We start from the raw sequence: 8,635 nt of genomic DNA on the forward strand, positions 1-8,635 counted from the left end.
TCTATCCATAGTACCAGAAAGTAACGTCCCTAGATCTCACCCAGAACCAGAGCAGGATGCCTGCTCTGATACCAATTGAAATTCTGGTATCAGATATGAGATGTCGAAGGTAATGTCACGACACTAATATCTGAACAATACAAACAGGATACAAGATAAAGAACAGTAATGCAAGAGACACAAGCAATTGTTAACCCAGTTCCGTGCAAACTCACCTACGTCTGGGGGCTACCAAGCTAGGAAGGAAATCCACTAAACAGAATCAGTTCAAAGACTCTCAGTAAACAACTTCAAGTTATAGTCTTTTCACCTAATCTCTCCCCGTGTGACTTCTACCTAAGAACTCTTAGATATGAGATCCTACTCACTCCCCCTCAATCACAGCAGTGATATAAAACAAGAATTACAATGAAAAGAAGACACTCTTCAAAGACACATACTTGATCTTACTTAAAAGCTTCAATCAAGTAAACACACACTCATGCTTCACAGCTTAGAGTGGACAAATTACAACTCAAAAATCAGTCCAATTCAATCATCAATGGATGAATGAATGGCTTACAATACACACGACCACACAAGTCTCAAACCCTTATTCTCTCTCAATATTTCGTTTGTTATTTCTTGGGTATAAAACCAGGTTTTCCATGTCCTTTATATAGAAGCAATTGGCTGGGCTTGGACATCATAAACCCTAAAACTATTTTCCATTCATATCTTCTCATGATATCTGATTATATCTCTTTGGAAAATAAGTCAATCTAGTTGTAATTACTGATTGATGGCGCATTTAATCATCTTATCAATCATACATAGATTAGCATTAAAAACGCAATAACATAATACATAACATTCAGACTGAATGTTCTGTATACAGATGTCATGACATCGGGTCTGACATCTCAGTAAAATCCTGCATAATCACATTTTAAACATCCTGCAGGGGCATGTTATCTTATATCAAGACAACACATGTGACAACTTATGAACACTCTAGGTTTTACCAAAATTGTTGCCAACGCATAGAACCAACAATTATGATGATAGGTGGCGTATGTCAGGTGTATGAATGCACATGGATCAATCATCCATTAATGTCACGTCATGCATAATTAAGTGAAAAGAGGTGGATTAAAATGAAACTAGTAACCCAAAGGCAACTTTCACAATTGCATCTTCCTCCTCAATTCACCGTTACCCATTCTGTCGTGCCGGAGATAATCCTTGGTGGCGAAACTCCTGAAAATGAAATCAAATACCACTACCCTACTCAAAATCATGTCCTGGTCACAGATACATAAGCAAATTCTCCTCATTGTGTGAGAGTTGAATGAATCGAAGGAATATTCTCATGAACCCTAACTCGAAGAGTTTGAAATGAAACCTCACACACTCAGATTCAAAGCCCTAAGTGTTAGGGCTTTGATCTTTCAAGCTTAGGCCTTCCTTCTGGTAAAGAGATTGAAGAAAATGACAAAGGGAACAGGAAACTCACCGACGGGAGGGATGCAGAGGACCACGTACTCCAGGTAAATCCACTTTTTCTTTCTCTTCAAATCCTTTTCTCTTTCTTCTTATCCAAACTTCCTGTGAGATTTCAATCTTGTGTGTGAAAACTGAATGCTAAACCCTCAAGAGCGAGAGTGTGAGGATTGGTCTTAGCTCGTGCACGTTAAAGCTTCAAGGTGAAACTTCAATGGCCACAAAAACTGAGCTCTGAGTGAGGGTGAAAGGGAGAACAGTTTGTGTGAATCTCTGGAAAGATGAATGATAGGTTGCAGAGTGTAAAAAATCTGGAAGAAAGAGTCTCTATCCCGAAGAGTGAATGGTGATTGTAATTATGTAGGGGTTGAGTGATGCTAACAGAAAGGGGCAACTGGGGCAGCCATTGGGGTAAGCTTAATACAATTAAAATTCTCAGTTAAGGTCAGTTGAGAGTTAGCGCTTCTCTTTTCTTCTGTTAATCCAGTTATGTTGTTATGAGTTAATTTAGTTAGGTTGTGAAAAAACGGTTAGAGTTAGTTGGACTTATGGGGCTAGTTAGTTGGAGAACTGAATTAAGGAGATATTCCCTCTGTAATTAGTTCGATTATTTTGTTCTGTTAAACAAAAAGTTAGTTACCAATTTTAACTTTTGTTAGTAGCTGATTATAGTATTCAGATGAATGTGACTCTGATTTGATTTGAACTTATTCTTCGCTTCCCTTTTTGTGTGTGGTATGTTTCAATTGTTTAGTGGGTGATGCAGGTAGGCCAGGTCGTTTGATGAATGGTGAAGATGCTTCACTGCTCTGTTTTTGCTCAATGAGGTCTGAACAATTGGGAATCAATTGAACTAGGCCTGTTTTATGGCAGTGCAGAAAGTTGTTATGAGTTCAGTCTTGTACTAATCTTGCTACTCCTTCTTTTTTGTCAAATTCACGCAGGAAATCAGCAGCAAAGAAAAGGCTCATATTGGATGACATGCCTGGTAGGTTATTAACATGGTTTGCTTATGATTTTGCAAGTTAATTGGTTGTGGAAGTTAGGATTCATGTTGAATCTTTGTTAATGTTTTGCAGGTTCATACTTACACTGGTTTTATTATTATGCAGGTTGCATTTACATTGTTATTTTGTTAACCAAAAGCAAGTTAATCTGAGTTTCTGTTATGCATTATGCAAGTTATGATTTTGTTATGGAATTACTTGGATGCTTGGATTGGTTGGACTATGGCTAGGTGGAATTGGGAAAGTGATCTTGGGTCAGATTGTAATCTTGTAATAGTCATGAAATGAACTATTGTAATAGTTATGAATTGTATGTAAAAATGGAATTTGAATTTGAAATATATGAACATGTATAGTTGTAACATGAATTTGTGATTTTGGAAGTGTAATGTAACTTTGAATTTAAATTATATATAATTTATGTAAAATGATGAAATTGGAATTGGAATTGTAGTGTATACAAGTTTCTAATGGTTTTGGAATTTGGTGCATGAATGGTTTATGTACATGAAATTTGGAATTGAACAAGGTTAAACATGGAACAATATGGAAATGTAGCATGGCTAGAAAAAAAGGAAAAAAATGGATTAACGGTTCATGTGGAAATAGATCAATTGACTAAATGGTGGAAATGTGAAGATATTCATTTGAATGCATGGTATTTGTGATTGAATTTATATGGTTTATGTGTATGGAAAGATTGGATTAAAAATAATTCAAAATGGAGGAAAACTCATGTAAAACCATACAAAAACCAAATGAACCAATGATGTTATGGTGGATCTCGACACAATGCATAGAAACAAGTACTAGGGGATAAAAAATGGTTAGCTGACTTTGGTAACTGGTTGACCAAAAAGTCAATCGTAACCAAATTGGCCAATCAATGTGACCTCTACAATGAACATTGACGTTTATGATGGAAGGAACATGACATAACTGAAGTGAGGTATTGGATGAATTGAAATGGCCATGAATTCAATTGGATCGAAAACTTGACTGACTATCCAATGAATCCAATGAAATCTCTTGATGAAATACGGCTTAAATAAACCAAGGCACCAATGATCAAATGAAAGGTGATGTCTTTTGGATAAAACTTATGGCTAGAAGCATCCACATGCATAGATGGTCCAAATTAGGGTTTAAAAGTCAATGTCAGATATCCATAAAGTCAATTACAAGATCTCTCAAGATCAAGAATTAAGGTTGGGTGTACAAATGAATGTCATGGCACAAACCTCAGAAGTTAAGGTCTCAAAGAATCAAATAATTAGGGTTTCAACCCCCATGATGGGTAATACCACAATCTTCAAGCCAAAATCCTAATTTCATTAACCATAACCTTGAGTCTATGATGCTTGTTAGCATGTGTTTATCATGAATGAAGGATGCACATGAATGAGTCTAAAGCCATAAGGTAGATTAAAAGCAAAAAGGGAGGGAAAATTTTGGGATACAATAACTGCCCCTATTTAATCTTCTTGAACCTGAATGGTCGAAATGCGCTAGCTTTTTTGGGTATTCGAGGTAGAAGAGTATTAAATACTAACGTATCCAAAGATTTGCCTTTTGAGAATTGTCATGTGAGACATGGAGTAGCAGTTTAATCTTTACAAATTCCATTATTGAGGTACATGTTTTTTTATAGTCGGTGAGGAAATTGTGGATGATATGTATGTTGTGTGATGTATGCTTTATTTTCATGATGCATGGATGTTTATATAGTTAGACGGATGTCATTCACGGGGTGTGGTTCTTTGGTATGAAGGGAACTCCGACTCATCATCAATTATACTAAAGAAACTGATGTTATGAAGTCAAGTTGTTAACATTGTTGCTAAGGATCCATTTGGCCCTGCTGAGGATCATAAGGATACATGATCTAATTGGGCAATCATCAAGACAACTGCAGGTGTTGAAACAAACTTTCAAACTACGGATCATATTTTTAGTTCTTCGTGAGGTTGCAATAATGCATAAAGTTTTCTTTTAATGTAGCTTTTATTATTCCCCAAGATTTTGAAGCATTGTGTGATTAAAATAAATCAGTTATTTCGCAAATAAAATACAGGAGAAGCAAAAACAATTGATAAAAGAACTAGATTTTATTGATCATGAACAAAATTGCACATATGGTGTGTACAAAGACGCAAACATCCTTAAAGAGGACATTGCAAAAATTGAAAAATAAAACAAATGGCAATGGGAAATAATTTTTGTATTTTTCCATTGATTAGACGTTATCCACTATAGGATCTGAGTCCCAAGACCCTGTTTCTATTGCCGATGATTGAATCAATCTTTGACCGTCTAAGACCTAGCTTATAGTGTAGTAGGCTCAAGGACCATAGTCAATGCCTTTATCCCTAACTTTTTCCTGGACATTTTCTATTATTTTCTTCCACCGGGATGCTCGTTTTTGCCTAAGTCGCCCTTTTGGGTTTTCGACTTAGCGAGCTTTATATTTTTATTTGATCCCTAACTTTTGCATGGACAATTCATTTTTTGGTCCATCGGATAGTCGTTTTTGCCTAGATTAATTTTGTGAGGATTAATCTAGCGGGCTTTTATCATGATTTCTTTTTAGGTATAATATTTTTTGACTATGTATGCATTCGCTGACGATGGCAAATCTTCCCCATCCATTGTTATGAGGATTAGGGCTCCACCTGAGAAAGACTTCTTAATGACAAAAGGTCCTTCGTAGTTAGGAGTCCATTTGCCCCGAGGATCTGAGCGAATAGCAAAATACCGTTTGAGCACGAGTTCTCCTAAGCGATACTCACAAGGAAGAACTTTCTTGTCAAAAGCTCATTTGACGCGTCTTTGTTACAACTGACCATGACAAACAGCCATCAAACGCTTTTCTTCAATCAGATTTAGCTGGTCATACCGAGATTGAACCCATTCAGCTTCATCATGATCAGCCTCCATGATGACTCTGAGTGAAGTAAACTCAACTTTAACTTGTAGAACAGGTTCCATCCCATACACTAATGAGTACAGAGTTTCCCTAGTTGATGTACGAATCGAGGTCCTGTAACCGTGCAAAGCAAAGGGTAGCATCTCATGCCAATCCTTGTACATGATATGACTATTTGCTGGATGATTCTCTTGATATTCTTATTAGATTCTTCTATGGCGCCATTCATCTTGGGTCGGTATGGTGAAGAGTTGTGGTGCTCGATCTTAAATTCTTCGCGCAACTCCTTCATCATATTATTATTGAGATTACTGGCATTGTCAGTGATTATTTTTCTAGGAATTCCATAGTGGAAGATTATCTCTTTCTTGATAAACCGAGTAACCACCTGTCGAGTGACATTTACATATGAAGCAGCTTCAACCCACTTTATGAAGTAATCGATAGCAACTAGGATGAGTCGATGACCATCAGAAGCATTGGGGTCTATCATCCCAATCATATCAATACCCCGCATAGAGAAGGGCCATGGAGACGTCAGAACGTTCAACGGAGTTGGTGGCCCAAAGATCTTGTCACCATATATTTGACATTTGTGGCATCTTCTAACAAAGTTGTAATAGTCAACCTCCATTGTTATCCAGTAATACCCATCCTGAAGGATCTTCTTTGTCATAGCAAGACCTTTCACATGTATACCCTCACAACCTTCATGTATAGATTTTATGATCATGCTAGTTTCGTGTCTATCCACGCATCTGAGCAGCACATAATCATAATTCCTCTTGTATAACACATCACCGTTTAGGAAAAACATGGAAGAGAGTCTTCTCAAGGCCTTCTTACCAGTAATAGATATACCCTCAGGATATTGTTGTTTCTCTAGAAATATCTTTATGTCATAAAACCAAGGCTTATCATCCGGATCTGCCTCGATTGCTAGACAATGTGTTGGTTCATCTAAGTGGTCAATATGGATGGTTGGTGCTTCATTCTTCCATTTTACTTTAAGCATAAATGTCAAGGTAGCTAGAGCATCTGCTAATTGATTTTCTTCCCTAGGGATATGATGAAAGGAAATTTCATCAAAGTAGGGTATCCGTTTTATGATATGCTCTTTATAAGGTATCAACTTGTTATCTCGAGTTTCCCAATCACCTTTTACCTGACTTATTAACAGAGTTAAGTCTTCGTATACCTTAAGAATCTTGATCCTTAATTCGATGGTCGCATCCATATCGTAGATACATGCCTCGTATTTTGCCATATTGTTGGTGCAATCAAAGCATAGCCTAGCGGTGAATGGAAGGTGGAAACCAGTTGGAGAAGTAATTACTGCGCCTAATCCATGACCACGAGCATTAGAAGCATCATCGAACATGAGCGTCCATCACAATCCTGGTTCGTGGCTTTCCTCGGGGATCTCCTTGGAGTTTTGAATAGTGAAATCTCTGGTAAACATGATGTCTTCGTCTGGAAAGTCAAACCTCAATGGTTGATAACCTTCCACAGGTAAATGAGCAAGGTATTCAGATAGAACGCTCCCTTTTATTGCTTTTTGAGTCACATACTGGATATCATATTCGGTTAACAACATTTTCCACCGAGCAATTCTACCAGTAACAACATGCTTTTCAAATATATACTTTATCGGATCCATTTTGGATATCAATAAAGTAGTATGACACACTATGTATTGTCTTAGGCATCGAGAAGCCCAAGCCAAAGCACATCAAGTCTTCTCTAACAGTGAGTATCTGGTCTCACATTCAGTGAATTTCTTGTTGAGGTAGTATATTGTATGTTCTTTCTTGCTTGTATCATCATGCCAACCCAAAATGCGGCCCATAGATTCATCGAGTACCATGGGGTACATAATAAGGGGCCTACCAGGAACCGGAGGTATGAGGATTGGTGGTTCTTGCAAGTATTTTTTTATTTTGTCAAATTCCATTTCATAATCTTCGTTCCACATAATCGATTGATTCTTCTTCAATAATTTGAATACCGGTTCACAGGTAGCTGTTAAATGTGATATGAATCTAGAAATATAATTGAGTCGACCAAGGAAACCTCAGACTTCTTTTTCTGTTTGTGGAGGTGGCATATCTTGGATGGCTCTAACTTTGTCAGGATCGACCTCAATACCTTTCTAACTGACTATGAAACCCAATAGCTTACTAGACCGGACCCGAAAAGTACACTTTGCTGGATTCAAACGCAACTTGAACTTCTGGAGCCTGGCGCACAACTTCCTCAGGATTTCTAAGTGATCATCTTCAATTATAGATTTGGAAATCATGTCATCCACATAAACCTCAATCTCTTCATGAATCATTTCGTGAAAGAGGGTTACCATGGTACATTGATAAGTTGCCCCTGCATTCTTCAAGTCGAACGACATTACTTTGTAGCAGTAAGTTCCCTAAGGTGTGATGAAAGTTGTCTTGTCCATATCATATGGCGACATCTTTATCTGGTTATACCCTGAGAAGCCATCCATGAAGGAAAAGGCAGAAAAATGAGTTGTATTATCAACCAAAACATCAATAAGAGGCAAAGGGAAATCTTCATTTGGGCTCGCTTTATTGAGGTCTCGATAATCTACACACATTCTGACTTTATCGTCCTTCTTTAGAACTGGAATGATATTGGCCACCCACTGTGGATACTCAGGAATAGCTAAAAATCCATCTTCAAACTACTTCTTAACGTCTTCTCTGATCTTGAGTGCCATGTCGAGTCTGGTCCTTCTGAGCTTCTGCTTGACTAGAGGACATTCAGGCTTGAGTGGCAAGTGATGTTCAACAATGATGGTGTCTAACCTTGGCATATCCTGATATGACCAAGCAAATACGTCAACATATTCATGTAATAACTTGACCAGCTCCAAGTGTACATGCTTGACAAGAGATGCTCCAATTTTTACTTCTTTTTTATTAGTTTCAGAACCCAAATTAATGACATCCACTAGTTCTTTGTATGGCTGAATCTCTTTTTCTTTATGCTCAAGGAGCCGAGATAGTTCGGTCGGTAATTTACAATCTTCCTTACTGTCATCTTCAGCTTGGTTAATTGGAAATCCAGACTTACAATCGATTCTTACTGTGTTGTTATCAATGGTTTATTTGCTCTGCATGTTATGAGCTCATTTTTATTATGCTTTTTAATAAAGTAGATAAAAGAAAAAGAAAACTTTTGCCATTTTATTTTTGTGAAA

At 37.3% G+C, this 8,635-nt stretch overlaps 1 long non-coding RNA gene across 2 annotated transcripts; it reads left to right on the plus strand.

Annotated features, from left to right (window-relative positions):
- The first annotated feature begins 1,031 nt into the window (after window positions 1-1,031).
- On the plus strand, window positions 1,032-2,872 carry LOC127097246 (uncharacterized). Of its 2 annotated transcripts, XR_007792968.1 has the most exons (4): window positions 1,034-1,529; window positions 2,249-2,309; window positions 2,427-2,470; window positions 2,595-2,872. It is a non-coding gene; the product is annotated as an uncharacterized LOC127097246 (long non-coding RNA). The 2 variants fall into 2 exon arrangements; XR_007792967.1 differs by having other exon boundaries at window positions 1,032-1,529; window positions 2,249-2,470.
- Window positions 2,873-8,635: the final 5,763 nt, after the last annotated feature.

This window comes from Lathyrus oleraceus, chromosome 6 (assembly GCF_024323335.1).
Source record: "Lathyrus oleraceus cultivar Zhongwan6 chromosome 6, CAAS_Psat_ZW6_1.0, whole genome shotgun sequence".
Lineage (NCBI taxonomy): Eukaryota > Viridiplantae > Streptophyta > Magnoliopsida > Fabales > Fabaceae > Lathyrus > Lathyrus oleraceus.